Raw genomic sequence first — 24,318 nt, 5'->3', positions numbered from 1 at the left:
AAGAAAGAGGAAGATATCAGCAGATCTGTCTTTGTTCTTCGATAGTCCCACCTCTGTGTGTTCAGGGTTCTTTGCTAGGCAACAGCATCCGCCCCCTCGTGGGAGGGACCAACAAGAAATCCCCCTCAACAATAACAAACCCAACCCACATAAGGAAAATTAGTGAGCATATTTAACTCTATTTATATATACCTGAAATCTAAAGCAAGCTGGAAGGAGAGCGACACAAGGAAAACAAGCCGGAAACATATCATTCAACAAATAAAAGCTGGTAAACTTTCACAAACACAATACAATGTATGAATTTTATCTAGCTGTGCAAATAAAGTTTGCAAATGAAAATTCAAAGGAGAGGATTACAGGCACTGCAGGGAAAAAAGTGTTGCTTAAGCCTTCTATTCTTTGTTATTAAAATCACAAACAAATCAGATTTCTTTTCTTCTGCCAAGCCATTGCCCGGTTTGGTGAAAAACACATAGCAATTATCCAGGTCAAACCCCAGGCTGACCAATTCATCCACACCCCAAAGAAAAGACACTCCAACGCACAAAGCACCTACATGTTTTAGCAAGGAACTTACCTCATAACAGCGGTTGGAGCAACCTGCCCCTTTGCTGCATATACAAAGGGGACAACTTGGGCCACGTGATCCGTTGGCAGCAGGCCAAGCTATTACTGAGAGCAGCCGGACCAGTAAGGAGGAAAAAAGGAGAAGAAAGAGGAAGATATCAGCAGATCTGTCTTTGTTCTTCGATAGTCCCACCTCTGTGTGTTCAGGGTTCTTTGCTAGGCAACAGCATCCGCCCCCTCGTGGGAGGGACCAACAGGAAATCCCCCTCAACAATAACAAACCCAACCCACATAAGGATAATTAGAGTCCCCTTAGCACAGTTGCCTGCTGTTCAGAAGAGGGCCAGAGCAATTCTATAAGGAAGTGGATGGGGTGCTCTGGGTATTTTTTCCCCAAGAGGAAGAAAGGTGCATGCATTTTCTCTGTGAGGGCTCATAAAATGAACCTGCATGACATTTTGAGGAAGGAAAAAATCCTTTTCTTTGGTGAAAGAGAATGCAGATGGGAGTCATACAAGCAACGAAAGTAGCTTAAAATGTAGTTAAAAGCTAGGCAATCGTGTTAAGCCTTCGTATAATTTATTTGTTTAGAAACAGCGTGTTATAGGAACACGGTAACCATAGGTGGCTAGCCTGGTGGTTCCGGGTTCAGAATGCTGCATGTACACAGCCAGTGGGTGCTACTATAAGTTCCTGGGAATCTTCCATGTACGACACAGAACAACATTCAAATTAACAGCTGGATTTGTTATTTTAAAACAACGACACCCAAACTTAATTGCTAGGTCTTACTACAAAATAACAGGGTTTTTAAATTATTATCCATGTGAGCATATTTAACTCTATTTATATATACCTGAAATCTAAAGCAAGCTGGAAGGAGAGCGACACAAGGAAAACAAGCCGGAAACATATCATTCAACAAATAAAAGCTGGTAAACTTTCACAAACACACAATACAATGTATGAATTTTATCTAGCTGTGCAAATAAAGTTTGCAAATGAAAATTCAAAGGAGAGGATTACAGGCACTGCAGGGAAAAAAGTGTTGCTTAAGCCTTCTATTCTTTGTTATTAAAATCACAAACAAATCAGATTTCTTTTCTTCTGCCAAGCCATTGCCCGGTTTGGTGAAAAACACATAGCAATTATCCAGGTCAAACCCCAGGCTGACCAATTCATCCACACCCCAAAGAAAAGACACTCCAACGCACAAAGCACCTACATGTTTTAGCAAGGAACTTACCTCATAACAGCGGTTGGAGCAACCTGCCCCTTTGCTGCATATACAAAGGGGACAACTTGGGCCACGTGATCCTCCGTTGGCAGCAGGCCAAGCTATTACTGAGAGCAGCCGGACCAGTAAGGAGGAAAAAAGGAGAAGAAAGAGGAAGATATCAGCAGATCTGTCTTTGTTCTTCGATAGTCCCACCTCTGTGTGTTCAGGGTTCTTTGCTAGGCAACAGCATCCGCCCCCTCGTGGGAGGGACCAACAAGAAATCCCCCTCAACAATAACAAACCCAACCCACATAAGGAAAATTAGAGTCCCCTTCGCACAGTTGCCTGCTGTTCAGAAGAGGGCCAGAGCAATTCTATAAGGAAGTGGATGGGGGTGCTCTGGGTATTTTTTCCCCCAAGAGGAAGAAAGGTGCATGCATTTTCTCTGTGAGGGCTCATAAAATGAACCTGCATGACATTTGCTATTCTGAACAATTAATCCCATTTTTCCTAACTCAAAAGAGAAAAGAAGCCAATGCTTGAGCAGATGGCCAAAAAGTGAAAACTCAAAAAAGTCCTCTCTGCTCATAATCAATTATCAATTACAGGTTTCAATTCTATCCATACAATTATAAAACTAAAAACCAGCACTCAGAAGGTGGATTATTTACCAATGTGTTTTGTGCCTGCTAGTTTGATTGTTCTGCACTTCATAGACAAAAGGTATGCTTTTGTTTATGTTTCTACTTAGTACGCATGTCTGCTCTAGACAGTGTATTTGAATCCTTATGTTTGATTGTCTGTGTTTGGTTGCTTTTTTTGATCCATGTACAAAATATAGCTCACCTGAGCTTCTCCAAGTCCTAACTCAATCATCTCCACTGACTTGCGCAGCAGGTTGGCTTTCTCGTGTACTAGATTGGCTTCTTCATCCTTCTTCAGACACTTGATAGTCTCTAGTAGGCTGTGCAAGATCGAGTTATGCTCATTTTTAAGGGCCTCCAGCCCTTGCATCACCAGCTTAGTGTTGGAGATAATCTCTTCTTGGCTTAGCTTGTCCATTTTCTCCTCCCTTGGGTACACCATAGTGGACATAATCTTTCAGTATTACCTCCATTGAAGGAAGAAAAAACAAAGGGGTTAGTACAAATCACAGGTTACTTAGACCATGGGTCTCCAACCTTGGTCACTTGAAGACTTGTGGACTTCAACTCCCAGAGTTCCTCAGCCAGCAAAGCTGGCTGAGGAATTCTGGGAGTTAAAGTCCACAAGTCTTCAAGTGACCAAGGTCGGAGATCCCTGACTTAGACAACAGATTCTGAAAGATTAAACCAACAAAGTGATATTGTGAATAAAGATCTTATTCCCATTTTCATTTGAAAAGTGGAAATGAAGGAAATTCCCACCATACTTGAAGACTGCACCTCCTTGTAAAAGCGCCAATATGGTGCACAGCATGTTACTGGGAAGATCAGATGGAGGTAAAGATGGCAGTTACATCAAAATTGATATTATCTTACTGCCCCCGTAACCCTAGGAATCTAGAAGATTGATTTAACTGTCATTTAAAAAACAGGAGAAACTGTAAGGAATTATGACTTCCTTTCCAGTGATTAACGATCCAGAATGAACAAACAGGAATAGGAACAATGTTTCCAGTAAAGTAAGAGAAAGTACAGGGATTTTTTTTCTTTTTGTTTGCAATCTCTACTTTAGAGAACCTTTCTGAGATTAAGTAAATAGAAGTACAATTTAGGGGGGGGAAGGGAGGAAGAGAAGTAGCAGTGGTGGTGGTCTTGATCCTTATACCACAGCCAAAAACAAGCAGGAATATTACTCACTGATGAGCGAAAGATTTGGAGGCAAATGCTTAGCATTAGGATTTGTGATAGTTAATTGTTCAATGTGCTTAAAAATAAAATGATCCTACTTCCAATCTAGAGTCTGTCATTAACATGCATCTTTATGAACATCTTTGAAAAACTTAATTGCTAGGTCTTACTACAAAATAACAGGGTTTTTAAAATTATTATCCATGTGAGAGCATATTTAACTCTATTTATATATACCTGAAATCTAAAGCAAGCTGGAAGGAGAGCGACACAAGGAAAACAAGCCGGAAACATATCATTCAACAAATAAAAGCTGGTAAACTTTCACAAACACACAATACAATGTATGAATTTTATCTAGCTGTGCAAATAAAGTTTGCAAATGAAAATTCAAAGGAGAGGATTACAGGCACTGCAGGGAAAAAAGTGTTGCTTAAGCCTTCTATTCTTTGTTATTAAAATCACAAACAAATCAGATTTCTTTTCTTCTGCCAAGCCATTGCCCGGTTTGGTGAAAAACACATAGCAATTATCCAGGTCAAACCCCAGGCTGACCAATTCATCCACACCCCAAAGAAAAGACACTCCAACGCACAAAGCACCTACATGTTTTAGCAAGGAACTTACCTCATAACAGCGGTTGGAGCAACCTGCCCCTTTGCTGCATATACAAAGGGGACAACTTGGGCCACGTGATCCGTTGGCAGCAGGCCAAGCTATTACTGAGAGCAGCCGGACCAGTAAGGAGGAAAAAAGGAGAAGAAAGAGGAAGATATCAGCAGATCTGTCTTTGTTCTTCGATAGTCCCACCTCTGTGTGTTCAGGGTTCTTTGCTAGGCAACAGCATCCGCCCCCTCGTGGGAGGGACCAACAAGAAATCCCCCTCAACAATAACAAACCCAACCCACATAAGGAAAATTAGAGTCCCCTTCGCACAGTTGCCTGCTGTTCAGAAGAGGGCCAGAGCAATTCTATAAGGAAGTGGATGGGGGTGCTCTGGGTATTTTTTCCCCCAAGAGGAAGAAAGGTGCATGCATTTTTCTCTGTGAGGGCTCATAAAAATGAACCTGCATGACATTTTGAGGGAAGGAAAAAAATCCTTTTCTTTGGTGAAAGAGGAATACAGATGGGATTCATACAAGCAACCAAAGTAGCTTAAAATGTAATTAAAAACTAGGCAATCGTGTTAAGCCTTTGTATAATTTATTTGTTTAGAAACAGCTTGTTATAGGAACACGGTAACCATAGGTGGCTAGCCTGGTGGTTCCGGGTTCAGAATGCTGCATGTACACAGCCAGTGGGTGCTACTATAAGTTCCCTGGGAATCTTCCATGTACGACACAGAACAACATTCAAATTAACAGCTGGATTTGTTATTTTAAAACAACGACACCCAAACTTAATTGGGCTACTGTGGATAAATTTGCATTTTGAGGATATGGCACTTTCCTACATTAGCTGTCATTGGGCTGACGCGGGAGGGATTTGTGCTTTCCAAAAGTACATGCCACAGTGGCCATAGATAATCACAAAACAGACATCTGCCAGAAGGCAAACTGCTGAGGTTTTACTTCTCAATATCCCATCTGGCTGCTCTTCCTGCAAAATGCTTTCTAACGCTCCAGCTTACTTTATATATATATATTTTAGAATCAAACACAGCAGTAGGTGTTAGTCACCCACCGTGTTTTATTTTCCAAGAATACTTAAGGGACCCTATAGGCAGCCTATTCTTGGAACTGAAAATTATGCTGGGTGTTGTTTTGTGACGACCTCTAGAAGCTGACTACCTTTACAATAAATTAGAAATTCTAAACAAGTTAGGAAAAACATGCAGAGCATGGCTTCTGGAAACCTCTCTAACCCCTTAAGCTCTGTCCATTCTGGGTCACATTACGAGAAGAGAACAATGTTTAAGAATGAAGCAACCAGAAGCCTTGCAAGTTACTGCCCAAATGCCTTTCCCATAGGGACTCAGTGGGAATTTTTTTCTGATTTTTTTCCCTGCAAACCCTGATTGGATCCAGCTCAATTTCAAACTCAAACTTTCTTTTGCTGGTTTCTCCTGCCACACCGAATTTGGTCCCATTCTATCCAGGTTTGACGGCTTCCTGTTGATGAGCAGCCAGATGGGCAGAGGCCTGACGCCCTTTGCATAATTTATTTTCAATGTTCCATTTCGGTAGGAAACAGGGGAAAAAAGGCACAAACTTTTGGCCTAATGCCAATGCAGGTATCCATATATTTCCATCTCATATTCTAAAAAATAGGGAATAAGCTATTGTACATTTTCTCGTGTCACCGCCTGAGTGGCCAGTACCAGCCAGGAAGGCACGGGTCCAGTAAACATGTCGTGCCGTGAAGCCTCCCCAACAACCTGTCCACGTCCTCGGGAGCCACAGGGTCAAACTCATCCCAAACGTGTTCAACAAGGCGTGCCTCCTCTCCCTCGCTTGGATCATCCCACATTCGGTCCAGACCGTCCCTCAGCTGGCGATTTTATCGTATAGATAACCACTAAACTCCTCGGCTCGTCCCTGCAAGGTCATCCGCACCTCCTGATGTAGGAGAGGCGGGTCACCAAACAGGGCGGCCGGGCGGTTATCTGCCGACACAATGAGGGTGGGCGTAGGGCGCCTCGCTTCCCTCATTGCCACTAGGTAGGTCCTAGAATAGGTCCTAACTAGTGTCCGATCAACCGGGCGACTGGACTCCAGGTGCTCTCTAGGCATCTTCTCCGGCGTTTCATCTCCCTCAGCCCCTCGGAGAACCAAGGGGCCGGACAAGATCTGCGCCGGGTCAGAGGCCGCAAAGGCGCGACACGGTCCAGGGCCCCGGCCGCGGCCTGCTCCCAGGCCACGACCAGTTCCTCAGTCGTGCCGTGGGCCAGATCCTCAGGGAATGGCCCAAGCTCCATCTGGAACCTCTCAGGGTCCATCAGGCGCCTGGGACGGAACCACCGTATAGGTTCCGTCTCCCTGTGGTGATGAATGGCGGTTCGGAAGTCTAGGCGAAGGAGAAAATGATCCGACCATGACATTGGTTCTGTTACTAAATCATCTAATACCAGATCATTTAACCACTGTCCAGAGATATAAATCAGATCCAGCATGCCTCCCCCTGTGTGCGTAGGGCCATCATTTACTCGAATCAGGTCCAAGGCCGTCATGGAAGCCTGGAACTCCCGAGCTGCCGTCGATGACAAGCCAACTGATGGCAAGTTGAAATCCCCCATGACTATAAGTTTGGGGGTCTCAACCGCCACAGCAGCCAGTACCTCCAACAGCTCGGGCAGGGCTGTGGTCACGCAGCAAGGAGCCAGGTACGCGATCACCAAGCCCAACTGATTCCTATAGCCCCAACGCACACAGAGGGATTCGCAGCCGGCAATCTGAGGAACAGTGGTCTCCCTCGGCTCTAGATCTTCCTTAATAACAACCGCCACCCCCCCACCCCTACCTTGGACCTCGGCTGATGAAATCCTCGGAAGCCTGGAGGACACATCTCAACAAGGGGGACCCCCCCCTCAGGGCCCAACCAGGTCTCCGTAATGCCCATGAGGTCCGCGGACCCCCCCTGAATAAGATCACAAATCAGGGAAGCCTTATTAACCACGGACCGGGCATTACATAACATCAGCCGAAGATCCAAGCTCTGAGGATCATGGCCACCCGAGGCAGGTGGGGACTGAGGGCGAGCACGTGATCGCTCTCAGACATCGAACACGTGCCCCCATAACTCGATCGGCCTCCCCGCCATATCTGCCTCTCCCACTTACCGTACAGATCGAACAACCCTCTAAACCTGGAACGCCCTCCCCCCCTGCCTTCAGACAAGATGGCGTAAAGTCGCGAACTAGCACAGGGCTGGATCCCTCCCGACGGGTCCTCCCCCACCGTCAAATCCCTCCCCTTAAAAACCCTTATTTAAAAACTATTTAAAAACCCCACAAATTCTTCTTGGCATGCCACCTCTCTGGGTCCCAAGACCCTTCGTTAAAATAAGCCCTCGATAGCTTGGAGGCCATTCCTGCGGCGGGGAACCTCGCAGTCGTAATAGTTCGGCAAATGAATATCTCATGGAGAAGTTGTCCATACAATTGCGGAAAAGTGTCCATCCTTAGCCGTCGGAGATGTTATCGTCGCATCCAAAAAATCGCGGGACCCACCCTTAGATAGATAACCATGTGGGTCCTAGTCCGTAGGAGTCCGTGGGACCACAAGCTGAAAAGGTCTCCCTCGCATTCCGGTTACGCGTCCTTAATTGAAAACGACTCCGCGGTGCCCTCATGCCGTCCCTGCCTCCCCACTAGGCCGACAGATCAAACCTCCGTGGGGAAAGCGATGTTCCAGTCTATGCAGGGAGGCGATGTTCCTACCCCCATTTTGACAGCCAAGGCAAAAGTCAGCAATGGGGAGATGCGATGTTCCAGTCCAAGCAGGGAGGGAGGGAGGGAGGCGATGTTCCTGCCTCAAGTTCTTACCCTCCAAATTCCGTCCCAGCAAGCACAATTAGCAGCAATCCGAAACACCCGGTATCCAGCATACCACCTTCCATGCCCTCCGTCGATGTTCGGAATGCTCCTTCGTTGATATCCTTCCACGGCCCAAACGGCCGGAAAATCAGCTGAATCATGCCGGGCGTCTCTTCAAACCCCCCCCCAACATGGCCGCCGCCATTCGCTGCTCCAAAACCTCTCCGGTTCCGTACTCGGCAGCCGAGAGTTCAATGAGGCCCCAGGCCCTCACTCTCGGCGGCCGAGATGATCGTAAATGCGGGACCAGAGCGCAGGCAGCTAGGCAAGCGGCTGAACGGCATCGCGGCCCAAGGACTTCCCGACCGCCGCCTCCATGAGTTTCAAAACGCCGCCATAACGCGCATGCGCAGAAGAAAAATATCAGATTGCTTTCCTCTAACCATTTGAGAACTATTGAACAACAAATCATATACCTGCCTTATGTGAAGTTCTTTTGAGACTTTGAGTCAATCTTGACTCCTAATGACTGTCTGAACAAGTCCCTATAGTTTTCTTGACAAGGTTTGGCAAGAAGTGATTTTGCCCCTGCCTTCTTCCTAAGGCTGAGATAAAACTCTATTGAATCCAAAATTCTATTGAAGTTATGATTCATTAGTGATTATAGGCAAAATGTGAGTTGGATTCACTATCAAATAGCAATAGCAATAGCAATTAGACTTATATACTACTTCATAGTGCTTTACAGCCCTCTCTAAGCGGTTTACAGAGTCACCATATTGCCCCCAACAATCTGGGTCCTCATTTTACTGACCTTGGAAGAATGGAAGGCTGAGTCAACCTTGAGCCTGGTGAGATTCGATTTGCCAAACTGCTGGCAGCCAGTGATCAGCAGAAGTAGCCTCCACTACTGCACTCTAACCACTGCGCCACCACAGCTCTCAAACTTATGAGATGCCCCCTACATATAACTGCTTAAAGTGTAAGAAATGTTCACAGCAAGCTGAACTGAAAATGTTTTCCGCCACTGTTTGTAAAGTGTTCTATTATATATTAGACTAGAGATAGCAAATTGGTATTTTGTGTTATGCATGGGGCAAGCTTCTTGGTTAGAATTTGATTTCCAAACATAAAAAAATATAAAAGGCAAGTAAAACATTGTCTTGGCTTTAAGAACTATTTTATTTCATTATATGGTTTTAAAAGTTAGGTTAGCAAGCCAGTTTAGTGTAGTAGTTAAGGCATCAGGGTAGAAACTGAGAGACTGAATACTACTCCTACCTTAAACAAAAAACAGCTGGGTGACCCCAGGCCAGTCATTTTTTCTCAGCCCTAGGAAGGGGACAATGGAAAACTATTTTCTAAAAAATCTTGCAAAGAAAACTGCAGGGATGTGTCCAAGAAGTGGGGGGGGGAGTCTTATAGTTTTATTATTTTAACTAATTGTAATGTATTTATTTTTAAAATCTCTTCTTGTAAGTTTTACTGATAATCTGAATGATCTGACATTCATCTTTCCTTAATACTCAGTGAATCATATTAAAATAGGCTTATCATATCACTATTGCACAATCCAGTCAAACAAAATGTTTACTGATCCTTTCTAAATAATAAACTGGTCTATACATGTTTCAATAAAGATTATTTGAATTCCAGTTTAGTTCTGCAGCCTTTGGGCTATCAATTCCTATGACTAAAACATAGGTATGGAAAGGGGAAAAGATACGTTCTCATTTTGTGAAGCAGGTTATAAAATATATGTCCTACATTCTTATTTCTATATACAGGGAAGAATCATCAAAACAAAATTACTATCCACAGGGTGATTCATCTCTAAAGCACCAATAGCAGCAGGAAAAATATGAAAATAGACTGCCAAGAAACAGGGAATGCTCTCCTATATGCCCGGATAAATACTGGTACTAATCTCTATGATAGCAAGGAAATTAAGAAGCAGAAATCAGCATCCTTTTAGGTTGCCCATCCTGTATCTATCATCAAGTTCATCCTTTACAGCTATCTTCCTTTCTTCCAGCAGAGGCTATTTATAGTTCTTCAAAGCCCACTTCAGTATGTTATTCAATGCTCCATTCATCAAGAATCTCATTACAGAGCAAGTACTTTGAGCAGAAACAACCACCTTTCACGGATCTATTTGGGATTGTAATCAGCTTTGTTTATAGCAGAGTTCCCCACATGATGCCTTTCACCCATTGTTTGGATCAGCATAATTGTTTATCCCTTGATCTATAGAGTCTTTCTTTACCTACATCTAACCACATGCCTTGGCAATATCTTTTTTCTAATATGTCTTCATTATGATGCTTTTGCCTCTTTCTCATTCCTGTGTTAAAGTAACATTTATCCAAGGAAACATCATTTGCTTTATCACCCATTATTTTGGAGGGAAGAGAGGTGACTACAGTGACTTGAAACAAAGGCAACAAAGAGAAAGGATAATGATCAGCAATGAGGACTGTAGACATCATCCCCGGAAATTGCATATGCTGGACTGAACGTCCAACTAAGCAGTGGGGAAAAATCCATCAATCATCCAAAGAGCTAAACTTAAGCCCTTCATGCAATACCAGATCACAGAAAATGTCTTAATGAATTAACTCATGAAGGAATCTAAACACTTTAATTTTTATTTGATATGTACAAATGATCATTCCTCATTACATCCTATTCCTGATCAGAGGCTTAAAATTGCTCGTACACTGTTTGCAAATATATTTTTATGACTTAGTTGCCCAAACTGGCTATTTTACAAAATGCCAAGGACTGCTAATTTAAGAAACTGACCACAGAAGCCATTTTGCTCATTAGAGAAAAGATGCGGTACATAAATTAGTAGTAAGAAGATGGGCACGCAATCTTGAGAGAGACATTCTATAAAAACATTTTTGAATATTTTGAATTTCAGATGAAGATCTGTTCCTTGGACCATTGAGATTTGAAAAAAGGAACAGGCTTTTAAGCATAATGTCCTTGACAGAATTATCCTTGACAGAACGATTCCCACAAGACTCCTTGCTGCTAATATGTCATGCTTGGGTTAGAAGAGATGTGATTACTCCTAGAATATTTAAGCTGTAGTCCTACTATTTCTTTTATGTGATATTTTAATTATTTTTATCAGTTCCTCTGCTAACTTCCTTGCGGTTCTGTGAGATTATTTGCTGTTTTACAGATTTTACAGTAATGTCTTTTTAATTGCAATGCAATCTAGACCTGCTTATAGTCATTGTTCTGTCTGCCTATAATGATATCTTCCAACTTCTTATAAAGCAAGGTCTTACCTTCCCTTATTTTTCTTGTTAAAATCATGAACTAAAAAGAAATCCATGAAGACTCAGCCTCAAATCTGAAGGCATGACAAAACCAAGACACACATATGTCAGTCTTCTACTGCTGTCACTTTCTAACATATAAGCATATCTTCAGGTGATATGCAGGTTATAATATATTTTGGACCCTAATGAAATATAGGCACAACCAAAGCTTTAAGAAGTTGAAAGCAGAGCTAGACTTTGCTCCAAGTAGTAGATCAGTTACTATAACATCCAAGTATAAGGCAGCCTTGTTTGTTGGTTATATGAAATGAGTGGAAATGCAAGACTTTTACTCTACTGCTGGGTGAATATTAACTCTGCCCTCTCATATCAAAGATGGCTTAGTTCCAACCACACCCAACTACTAATGCATTTTGGCTTTCTCTAGCTAGCTGCATGCTGAACTGCAGGAGGTTACATTAATGGATATTAAAATTTAAATATGGCCTAAGAGAAAAGGGAAAAGGAAAGCTAATGTTGCACGTAAGTGCAAGCTGATCAAAGCTATCTATATACTATTAAAACTCTATTTATAATTCTCAATTAATGGAGCATTGCAACACATTTTTTTTTATAAATTCAAGTACCTCACAACTGTTAATTTAAAGAATGTGTACAAATCCAGGATCCAATACTCCCATGTTATTGACATTTTCAGGATCTTCACAACAGTTGTATTCAGAAAATTGTGCTTGCTGCAAGATTGCTGCGGTTATCCACAATCATGTAATTGTGATTTCTGATGCTTCCTGCCAAATTCTAATGAGCAAAGTCAATGGGAAGTTGGCAGAAAGTGGGCAGTTGCTTCCACTCTGCATTTTTGCCACCTGACCATCATTTTCTCTGTTTAGGTAAGGAAATATTTCTGAAAGTATGACCCAATGGGCTGTGGGTTGTTTAGTATTCCTCTAAAATCCTGAATCACTAGCCTCCAGAAGTTATGGATACTCCAAAACTGGAGATTTTTAAGAAGACACTGGACAACAATTTGACTGAAACGGTATAGGGTCTCCTGCTTGAGCAGGGAATTATTTAGGAGACCTCCAAGGTCCCTTCCAACTCTGTTATTTTTATTCTGTTACTATGACTAAGTGTCCTCCGGTTAATATCCCTAGAATCAATCAGAAAATGCAGTAACCATTCTTTTTAGTATGATAATAAATATTATTTTAATAACCTACTTTTCAGGTAAATGAACTTACATAAATATTAAGCAGGGCTGCATAGAAATCTCGATTCAAAGAGCAAAATGTGATTTGAGACACATGTGTGTACAACACAGCAATCAGGAACACCTTAAACCAAATAGACCTTTTATTTGGACTGAAGAATATAGTCCCAAAACTAGCAAGCAATCTTGGGAAAAGACATTTGGTTAAAGTGTTCCTGCAGATTCTGCGTCCACACAAACATATATACTCCAAATAACACTTTACCCTTTGAATCTGAATTCCTGCTCAGCCCTGCTATTAAGGATGTTTGATAAGGATGGAGGTAGGAGGTGAATTGGCATAAAAAAGGTTATGTATTGTTTATGACATTTATGTTAATATTTCGTTATTCTTGACAATAAATTTCATGACAAGCATAATATCAAACTGAGGTAAGAAATGGATCAACTCAGCTGTTATATCAACATGGAACATCTGATATCTGAAGTGTTATATCATCTTTTCCTAAATAGTTAAAAGTTAAGATGCACATTTTTCCTTATCACAGTAACTGAAAACTATCATTTGCAAGCCACATGCTTATTATCAAATTCCAGATGCTTTTAGAACACTATTCTCAAGAAGAAAGGTGATCTCTAATAGTGAAGCTCCTTTCATGGACTGTATCTATGAACGCTTTTTACCATGCATGGTGAACTTCTGAAAAATCAAAAAAGAAAAAATAAATGAAACAAATACTTGTGATAATAGAAAGAATTTAGAAGATAAATATTGAGATGAGACCAGAACTTTTTTTATAGATACTTATGGGTAGTCAAATAGAAAAGAACATGGAAGGTTGGTTTTATACAAAGTAATTGCAGCAAAGTTACTAAATGCACAAAGATGGAGAAATACTAAAATAGCCACAATGGAGGAAAAGATTGCAAAGAATTAGGAAAGATGGCAAAACTGACCTGCCTGGTCAGAGACAAGATAATAACTACTTTTATAAAAGACTGGGAACTGGACTTTCTGCTGTAAATGGAAAAAAAGTGAAATGGTGATTTTTGGATTTGAAAAAATATTCAGTAAAGGCTGAAATGATTATTGTAATGTTAAAGAAGAAGGTGGAATGATGAGTTTGCTTTTAATTCTGTACAGAGGAATGAAAGTCACTTCAACTATTTTTCCCCTTTTCTTTAACTCTAGCCTTTTTTTGCATGTTCTTTTTCATGTATATGTGTATGCATTTATTTATTTACTTATTTCTGTGTTTAATTTTGAGCTATGAACATGAAACAAATCAAAAGAAATGGAAGAAAGGGGAGTATGGGTATAAAGATTCTTCTATGAATCTTCTATGTGAAAATAAGAAAATAAACACCTAATAGAATAAATGAAAAGTGGTTCCGAGTATGTGAAAGTATTTAAACACTCATATAAAGAACTATGTTACAGAGTGCCAAAGACATTTGTGGAATTAGATTAGCACAAGGTATGAAAAAGGACACTTAAGGATATAGTCATCACAGTCATTATGTAGGATAGGCAGAGTGAACTCTTGGCAGGCAAAAGACACAGTGAAACCTCCTTAATCTCACAACAGATTCAGCCAGCCTCAACTGGGAAATTCTGGGCCAAGCCAAATACAAAAATGCTAGGGAATTCCTGGAAGCCATTAATAGACACATAGAAATAAACCAGGGGTGAAATCCAGCAGGTTCTGACAGGTTATGGAGAACCAATAGCAGAAATTTTGAGTAGTTCGGAGAATCAGTAGTGAAAATTTTGAGTAGTTTGGAGAACTGGCAAATACCACCTCTGGCTGGTCCCAGAGTAGGGTGGGAATGGAGATTTTGCAATATCCTTCCCCCAGGAGTGGGGAAGGAATGGGGATTTTGCAGTATCCTTCCCCTGCCATGCCCACCAAGCCATGCCCACAGAACTAGTAGTAAAAAAAAATTGAATTTCACCACTGAAATAAACTATATTTACACCTCATTCTAAAGAGACAACAAAAAGTTAAGAAAGAAATAAAAAAAGACCAGAACACATGCCCTCCAGCAGCCTACACCCACAGAAATGGGGATTAACACCAGACAAACAAAGAAGCAGAAAACAATGACATAATCAAGAACTAGCAGGGAGAAAACCACAGCTCATCAATATTGGCAGGGCAAACTATACTTTATAAATAGAGAGCAAATGTCCACACTCACTAGCGCTGATGATGTTACCTATTCAGGTAAAGAACAGGCGAACAACCAAGCTCAGAGAGAACCAAGAACTCCATAAGACAATAATGGTGGGGTGGGGGGAGAGGACAAAAGAATGATATAGAATGTGTATAGTGTGAAAAAAAAAACAGTTGAAAACAACATAGGTCAAAAAGAGAAATAAATATTTAAGTCTGCCTATTTTAAAGAAAATGTATAGTGATTTTAATACTTTTTTTTAAATGGAAAGGTTGACTTAGTGAGGAGTCAGTCATCAGCAGAATGAATAGAATTAAAAGTGTTGAAATAATTGGGATCAAATTGAAAGAAATAAAAAAGAGAGAGAAATATTTTAGAGATTTGTATATAAATAAAAGTAATATGTTGTAATAAAATTGAAATAAACCTTTTAACTATTAGTGTCAAAGAAAAAAAATCTAATTTTCTTTGCAGCAATTATAAGAATTGTAAATTTACCTCTTTAATGACTCATGTTCTTTCAATAATCTATCCTAATTATCAAAACCAGAAATTGTTAAGTTCATTTTTTATTTTATACAAAAAAGTCTTAATAAAATTTGAAAACTCCTGATCCTTTTGTTGCCTTCAAAGATAAGATGTTCTGTTACAGATAAGGAATATGGAATCCCCACAAAAAGTGCTCTTGACGGGAATGTGTATTTGTCAAATACTTAAGGTTCTTACCTTTGGAAGCATCCTGATTTAACGCCTTGAATGGATTCAAGATCAGATGCAATGATAAATTACAGTATGTCTGTTCCTCTCAAGTTTTGTATACTATTGCATTGTGCTAAGCTTTCATCTGCCATCTGCCTTAAATATGTAGTATGATATATTTCCAGGCCATCTGCACTTTCAAAAGCCCAAATGATGCTCTGGAGAGCTAGAGAGGCAACATGTGGAAACAACATTTATTCCTCAACCAAGCAACATGGTGCTCCCCATAGAACAAAGATTTGTTTTTCTCCTTTCCCTCTTACAAACTCAGTTGCCATATTAGAGAGAGAAAAAGAGATACTTTAACCCAGTGTTTTTCAATTTTAGCAGTTTTAAAATGTGAGAAACTCAATGCCCAGAATTCCCCAGCCAGCTGTGGAACATTGAAATAGCCTAAGATTAGAGTAGAGTAGGAAGATGCTTTTATGCATGGAAAAAGCCGAAGTTCCTCTGCTAAATCTTGCCAGACAAGTTCAGAACAGGGAAAACTGCTCCAATAGTTCTGGGAAATCTCTCAACAGTACCAAGAGGATATTTTTATTGTTTTTATGTACATTGCCCATTTTCCACACAAAACTTATTCATGCTGACCATACAAATCTCCACAGCTTGATACAGAAAGAAATGCCTCTAATCTGCACAGAACAATAGTAGCTCTGTTGTTAGACAGAAATAGGCACCCACATGCTGTCAGCACCATACCAACCTGCATCAACAATTCCTTATTAAAACATGGGAAATACTGCAATCCTTTGGCTGTGAAGTAGTTAAACCACTGGGAAAACAGCTTTAACAGTAATCTGAGAAAATGTTATTCAGATAAACAAAGATGTGCTCAAGTATGAAATGCAGAAAAATGAAAAGCCAAAATACACCACAAGATTACTGCACAATGATCCATTCACAGCATCCTGCAGCAAGTTGGAACAGCCAGGATCGCATGAAAGGGGACCAGTGATTTAGCCGCACTTAGTACCTATATACTGATGTAGGTCTAATTTAAATTGCCTGTTTCTCCTCCAAGCTAGTTAAATAGTAGACCACAGAAACTCTAGAGAGTCACTGTATACATTCTAAAAGACAACTGCTGCAGTTTGGCATAGCCATATGAAATACAAAGAACAATGAAGAACAGAAATTACCTGGAAGCTATGTCTAATTGCATCAGCAAAGGGGGATGAATTAGGTGATCCTGCTGAAGGACCCATGAGGAAATTATTCTACCACCTGCCTGGATAGGTGCCGGGCAGCAGCATCAAATTGGGAATATAAGCTAATTAAGTTTTCAATCATACTAGATACAGCAATCTCAACATCTTGAAACACTGCTAGCATCCAATGAAACAGCTATCAGTCATTCTTCAGCAATTTTCTTTCACTTTTTTCATTCTACCAACCTTTGTCACTCTCTCTCTCTCTCACACACACACAAAAATATTAAGTGCTGTGTCACCTTGATTACTACTGCTGATCAAAAATAATCCAACTTCTTTATAAATTACACAAACTTGACATTTAATCGGTATTTCTAGTAAGTTTTCCAGTCTCTCTCTATATCAGCATGAAATGTTCATAATTTAAGGAAAAGTTCAAAATTTTTGTACGCTACCAAATCACGTTTTAGTGTTCTTTCTGTATTGCTTCAATGTTATAAAAGATACTAAGTAGTTTCATAGCTATTTTAGAATCAAAAAACAGAATGGATAGCATTGGGCTGTGATGGAGAACCTATGGCACACGTGCCACAGGTGGCACACGGAGCCATATCTGTGGGCCCATGAGCCATTGTCCTAGCTCAGCTCCAGCGCGCCAGCCGTTTTACGGCTGGCCCTGCCCACGGAGTCCCTCCCCTCCCAGGAGTCTCCACATGGCCCGTTTTGGATGCCAGGTAGGTACAGAGCTCACACGGAGGCTCTGGAAGGGCGCTTTCAGCCTCCGGGGCGGGGGAGAGGGGCCATTTTCACCCTCCGACCCCCTGTGCTCCCCCTGCTTTTGGCATGCGATGGCAAAAAGGTTAGCCATCACTGGCATAGGGCAAATCAATTTGAAAATTGTAAAGTTTAGCCTCACAATATAGTCTCTACTTTTTTGATGTTATTCTTTAACAGACCACTGTTATATTCAAATATTTGAATGATAAATTATTCCTAAAAACTTCTTTGAGTGGAAGAAAAAGGGTCATAACCATTTCCAAATTCTTAATGTGAATTGTAATCAAACTGATTTTGCATATATGGGTATTGCTTTATAATAACAAAGACCAATTATTACCCTTATAGTATTGATTTTAAAAAATGCCTAAAATTTAAAACATAGAAATGTGCACCTAAAATCAAACCTCTTGGAATTGTGTGCTATATATGTCACTGGATAATAGTTGTCTCTTGAAATCTAATTTGGTAAATGACTGTCAATCTGCTGTCTTCTTTATAATTCCAGTAAAGAAATTGCAATGGAATGAATGGCAGAATATAAAGCAATGCTTAAATCAATTGAATATTTTGAATTCTTTCTTTTACATAGGCAGCTTTTAGTTTATGACAGAAGTTCTCAGGATTTTTTAAAAAAAGAAATCTATCTAAGGAGAAAACACTGGGGAGCCATTCAATCAGTGTGTTTGACTTGCAAATTAAAGCATTATTCACCCCTCTTGTTCTCATCTTAAATAAGAATCTTCTATACAAAGACCATGAGTACAAATACACGTTTTCAAAACCAATTTACTATTTATTTGGTAGTACACTGAAACCTTGAGAAAGTGTGAGATTTTCTAATGTTCCCTCCCGCCTGCCCCCCATTTCCTATTGTAAGATCTCTTCTTCAATCTCATTTTGGCCTTTGTATAGTAATTCTCCAAAGCTCCTTGGGAAGGTTGGCTCCTGAGCTTTTGGAAACATGAATTTACAGCAGTCCAACCGCTTTGTGTTTGTGCAACAATTTAACTAGCAGACTGGTTCCTATAACGAATTTGGACTTTTTTATATCAAACAACTTAAACTTCCCAAAGCGAGTCTCCTCCAACCTAACGCCTTCCTGATGTGCTGAAGTATGCTATTTGAGGACTGTACACCGGCATCTACATTATGAAAAGCTGCAATTTTCTAAAATTCTATCATTTATAATAGGGCAATGTTCAAATAATAATTGTTGTACCTTGATGAACGTATCTTTTCTTTTATGTACACTGAGAGCATATGCACGGGAGACAAATTCCTTGTGTCCAATCACGCTTGGCCAATAAAAAAATCTATTCTATTCTATTCTATTCTATTCTATTCTATTCTATTCTATTCTATTCTACTCTACTCTACTCTACTCTACTCTATTCTAAAATAATACAATAAAATAATGTAAAACAAGGACTCTGGTGTATAACCTATACTGTCAGTTCAGCTGTGTGATTCATTAATTACCGTATATACTCGAGTATAAGCCGAGTTTTTCAGCACGTTTTTTGTGCTGAAAAGCGCCCCCTCGGCTTATACTCGAGTCTACCCTTGCAGCTGGGCCGGCAGGACGAGCCCAAATGCTGCCGGCATGCTTTGCCAGCTCGGCCGGCTCGTTTTGGGGCGGCGGCTGGCCTCCGGCGTTTTCTTCCGCCGCTTTTTGATGGCGGTGGTCGGCGGAGGGGGCGGGGGGCGGAGGGGGCGTTCGACATTTTCGCCCCCCTCTCACTCGTCCTCCTCTCGCCCTCGGAGGGGGCGGAGGGGGCGTTTGTCACCCTCGCCCTCCTCTTACTCGTCCTCCTCTCGCCCTCGGAATGTGAAAGAAACGTGGAAAACTCCAACTACAGTATAAAAAAAAAACATTTGCACTCAGTACTTTTTATTTTATTTTATTTTTTGCCAAGTTTTCCCCAGGGTTTTTTTCCCCCCCTATGGAAATTGGGGAGGTGGGGAGAAAGAGGTGAAAAAAAAAAAGACTCTTGGAAAGCGGAGAAATACGGCAAGAACAAACGATTTCTCCCCCCGCCCCTCCCGGCGCCGTCCTTCTCTCCCGCCAGTCACACGGTTCAGTTTTTTTTCAGGCTAACTATACTTTGCGTTTCACTCCCCCGAGTGAGGAAGAAGAAGGAGGCAAAGAAACCGACCCTCGCAGATCAGCAAATTAGCTTTCCTTCTCCAAACCAATTGGAGGCGGGGCGCTGCCGAAGCCGCTGCTTACAGAGAGCGAAAAAGCCAGGAGACCTTGGCATGGGTGGGCGGCTGGTGTAAGGAAGGAAAGAAAGAAAGGGGAGTGAAAATAAGAGCAGTCCGAGCTCTGAACTGGGGAACGAGAAGGAAAGAAAGAGGAGAGAGAGAGTAAGGACTGCCACTGGGGTCAGGAGCAGAGCACCAGGAAACAGGGCGCCAACGCAGCATACTACACACACACAAACACAGAGCCAGCTCCTCCTGCTGCTGTTGAATCTTACTTCACCGCACTGAGTCCTTCGGGAGAAGGCGGTATAATAATAATAATAATAATAATAATAATAATAATAATAATAATAATAATAATGATGATGATGATGATGATGATGATGATGATGATGATGATGATGATGATGATAATAATGATAATGATAATGATAATAATAATAATAATGATGATGATGATGATGATGATGATAATGATAATAATGATAATGATAATAATAATAATAATAATGATGATGATGATGATAATGATAATAATGATAATGATAATAATAATAATAATAATAATAATAATAATGATGATGATGATGATGATAATGATAATAATGATAATAATAATAATAATAATAATGATGATGATGATGATGATAATAATGATAATGATAATAATAATAATAATAATAATAATAATAATAATAATAATAATAATAATAATAATAATATTCAGCCGTGCTTCGCTTGATGGCAGCCTGACGAAATGGGGGCAGGGGATACATACAGTTAGGGAAAATAACAAAACAACGTTTTGGGCTCAATTGCAGTCTTAAATTGAGGACTACTTGCAATTTGAACCTTATTGGACACTTCATTCCTGGAGGGTTTTTAAAGAACAGACTGGACAATCCTTTGTCTGAAACAGTATAGGATCTCTTGCTTGAGGAGTGGGGACTGGACTAGAAGATCACTGTTAGTTTGGGATATGTTCAGAGCCCACACATCTGATGACATAAAAAAATTGGCAAAGTCATCTCAAGTCACTTTGGCCGTTATTCCAGGTGGGCTTACATCTGTATTGCAGCCCCTAGATGTCAGTTTAAATAAACCTTTCAAGGACCGTGTGCGAAGGATGTGGCATGAATGGATGACATCTGGTCAAGCTCGTCTGACAAAAGTTGGAAATCTGAGAAAGCCAGACATAGAACTAATAGCACAGTGGGTTCGTGATGCATGGGAAGATATTCCAGAGGACATGGTGCAACGTGCCTTCAAGAAATGTGGCATTAGTAATGCTATGGATGGCAGTGAAGACAGCGCATTGTATGAGAGTGACAGCAGTGATGATGGCGACTGTGAACTCAGTGATGGCGACAACGTATATCGGATAACAACACAAAAGCTGAAGTAGCTGAAGCTCTGTTTGGACAAACAGATGATGAGGAGGAGAACTCCAGTTTTGAGGGATTTTAGCTCTCGTTAGCTTGGTTGCTGTTACTTTTAAAGATACTGTATTTTTGATACCATATTCTTTTTGGGGACCCCCTTTTGCACTTTTATTGTTTTTCGTTCAAATAAATATTCATGTTATTTTACTTGGCTCTATCTTTATTTTTTACATTGACCAGTAGCTGCCTCATTTCCCACCCTAGGCTTATACTCGAGTCAATAGTTTTTCCCAGTTTTTTGTGGTAAAATTAGCTACCTCGGCTTATATTCGGGTCGGCTTATACTCGAGTATATACGGTAATACTACTTGGGAAATGTGGCCAAAATAGTTACCTGAAATTATAATTACTATTTTATACTTATTGCCCTTCACAACAATTCCCAATATTCATGGTCTTTTTTGCCCAGCGAAATAACAAAACTAAGGTTTTAGTGAATCACAAATCAATATTATCATATTTGGCATTCTATTAACTAATTACAGAGCAATTTGAAGTTTGCTTGACCACTGTAAGTCAGTATCATTTGCAACTTTTGCTATTTCACTCCCTACTCCAATTTATTCAATGTAACAGTTCCAATATAGGCCCAGAAAAAACATATTTTAGTAACTTCAGTTCTTTCTGAAATCTGTACGTTTGACACCAAAGTCAATAGTTTATAGTTGTCCATTGATCACCCAGAGAATAGGAAATTATGGGGGGAAAGATGAAACAGCTCCTTGGGTGTTATATTCTAGAAGATAAGCATCAAGATATCATAGGAGACTGATGTGTACCACATAGTTGTTTTGTTCCCCTAAACTATCCTAAAATATAGTACAGTACATTATCTCATCAACACTGAAAAGCAGTAATTTTTTTCCTTCTGTTCAATTATGTCCAATTCTTTTAGACTGCTTCAACAGGTCATTGCAATTTCCTTGACAAGGTTTTTCAAAAGTGGTTTACCACATTGCCTCCTTCCTAGGACTAAGAGAACGTGACTGAATTAAGGTCACCTAGCTGGCTTTGTGCCCAACGGGGACGAAAACTTACAGTCTTCTGGTTTCCAGCTTGATGCCTTAATCACATCAAACTGGATCTCTACTATAGCCCAAACAGGTATTATATGTGAAATAAGAATGGACACCATTATTCTATCTTGGTCCTTTGCTACAATTCATAGAATAATCTATAATTTTTCCTCTTTTCTTTCTATTTATTATTTATTTATTTAATCATATTTATATACCGCCCTATCTCCCGAAGGACTCAGGGCGGTTCACAGGCACTTAAAAACACTGACAACTAAATTTACTTATAAGCCATGAGCAAGGATTTGTGTTTCAAATTTTTAAAAAATTTATAATTAAGTATAAATCACATTTCTCCCTACCATTAGGAAGTCCCAATCTATGGGTCATGATTATTTTCTGATGATACTGATGTGTGTGACCATATTCCTTTGCTTGCCTTCATTTTGGCTTCTCTAATGAAACTATAGTCTACTCAATCTCCTCATAATCCTGACTCTGCTTAAATTCCAACTTCAATATAGCCTTCCTTCTAATCTCATTTTAACTTCCACTTGACATTCTATTCATAAAAAAAATCATCCATGTTCAATACTAACCATAGCCATTATTTATTTTAAATGATTACAAGCTTTGCTACAGCATTTTTGACAGAAAAGAAGAGACTGGAATTCAGGTATGCTGTTATTGGTATTTATTTTGAGAGTATTTGCTGTTCAAGAGATACATTTGGTTGGGCTACGGTTGTATATATAAGCATCCCTTTAAACTTAGGATTTGTTTCCTCTGATATGGGGAGATGGGTAAGAATTATCTAAATGTTTACAGTTTGATTTCAATTTACAATTATAAAGCCTAAGTTTTCAGCCTCATATTTAAATTAATTTTAATAAGTTGTGTTGTACAAACAAGTTATTTATATTGTTCATTTTTATGTCTTCCTAAATATATTAAGGGGGACGAGGTGGCTCAGGGGTTAGGACTTTGAGCTTGTCGATCGAAAGGTTGGCAGCTCAGTGGTTCGAATCCCTGGTGCTGCCGTGTAACGGGGTGAACTCCCGTTACTTATCCCAGCTTCTACCAACCTAGCAGTTTCAAAAGCACATAAAAATGCAAGTAGAAAAAATAGGGACCACCTATGGTGGGAAGGTAACAGCGTTCCGTGCGCCTTTGGTGTTGAATCATGCTGGCCACATGACCACGGAGACGTCTTCGGACAGCGCTGGCTCTTCAGCTTTGAAACGGAGATGAGCACCGCCCCCTAGAGTCAGCAACGACTAGCACGTATGTGCGAGGGGAACCTTTACCTTTACCTTAAATATATTAATATTTAGCAAATATATTTAATAGAACTGTTTCCCAAGAATAGAATTCCTGTCCCATTGAATTTGTTTTATTCATAAGGACTGCCAATTCGTCAGACTGCTATAATTTACTCTATGGCTGTAGGCCTATATATATACTAGCTGAATACCCATGCTGCGCTACAAAACTATGCGATCGGGCTTGATAAATCAACACTTACAGCTTAAAAATTAATGAGTAGTTATGATCGGCCTCTCCTCTCCCCTTCTCTCCCTCAACCTCAAAAAAACCTTTCTTAGTGAGCACCTAGAAGCCAAGAGGAACATACGTGGCAAATTTCAAGTTTGTAGGCTTTACAGTTCTGGAGATTTCATGATTACGACATGAGTGGTTATCGCTACAGCGTGACTTCACCGCTGGAAGTCTCAGCCCGTATATAGAAAGGATTTTTTGAAATGACCATCAGAGTATTAGTATTTCCTATATTATTATTAACACGCTCTGATGCTAATTAGACTTTCTACTCCCCCTCCTAACCTGAAAATAACTCTGGAGAGAAAGGGATAGGATAGGAGAGGCTTCTATGGGGCAAGCCTAAGGGAGAGAAGGGAATAGGATAGGGGAGGATTCTGTGAGGCAAGGCTGAGGGAAAGCAGGGCATAGGATACGGGAGGCTTCTGTGGGGCATGGCTGAGGGACAGAAGGATAGGGGACACTTCTGTGGGGCAAGCCTGAGGGAGAGAAGGGGATCGGATAGGGTTCTGTGGGCAAGTCTGAGGGAGAGAAGGGGAGAGGAGAGCTGATCATAACTACTCATTAATTTTCAAGCTGTAAATGTCGATCTGTTAAGCCCGATCACATAGTTTTGTAGCGGAGCA

General features: G+C 40.4%; 1 long non-coding RNA gene across 2 annotated transcripts in view; it reads right to left on the bottom strand.

Annotated features, from left to right (window-relative positions):
* Positions 1–2,453: 2,453 nt before the first annotated feature.
* Positions 2,454–24,318, bottom strand: part of LOC131189193 (uncharacterized) — a 25,135-nt gene continuing 3,270 nt past the window's right edge. Inside the window, exons 2-3 of one of the 2 annotated variants that reach the window (XR_009152943.1) lie at positions 4,249–4,343; positions 2,454–2,900 (exon numbers count right to left, since the gene is read on the bottom strand). This is a non-coding gene — a long non-coding RNA (uncharacterized LOC131189193). The remainder of the gene's footprint in view (positions 2,901–4,248; positions 4,344–24,318) is intronic. The other variant, XR_009152942.1, reaches the window with a different exon arrangement.

This window comes from Ahaetulla prasina, chromosome 1, assembly GCF_028640845.1.
Source record: "Ahaetulla prasina isolate Xishuangbanna chromosome 1, ASM2864084v1, whole genome shotgun sequence".
NCBI lineage: Eukaryota > Metazoa > Chordata > Lepidosauria > Squamata > Colubridae > Ahaetulla > Ahaetulla prasina.
This window is presented reverse-complemented; position numbering and strand designations above follow the sequence as displayed.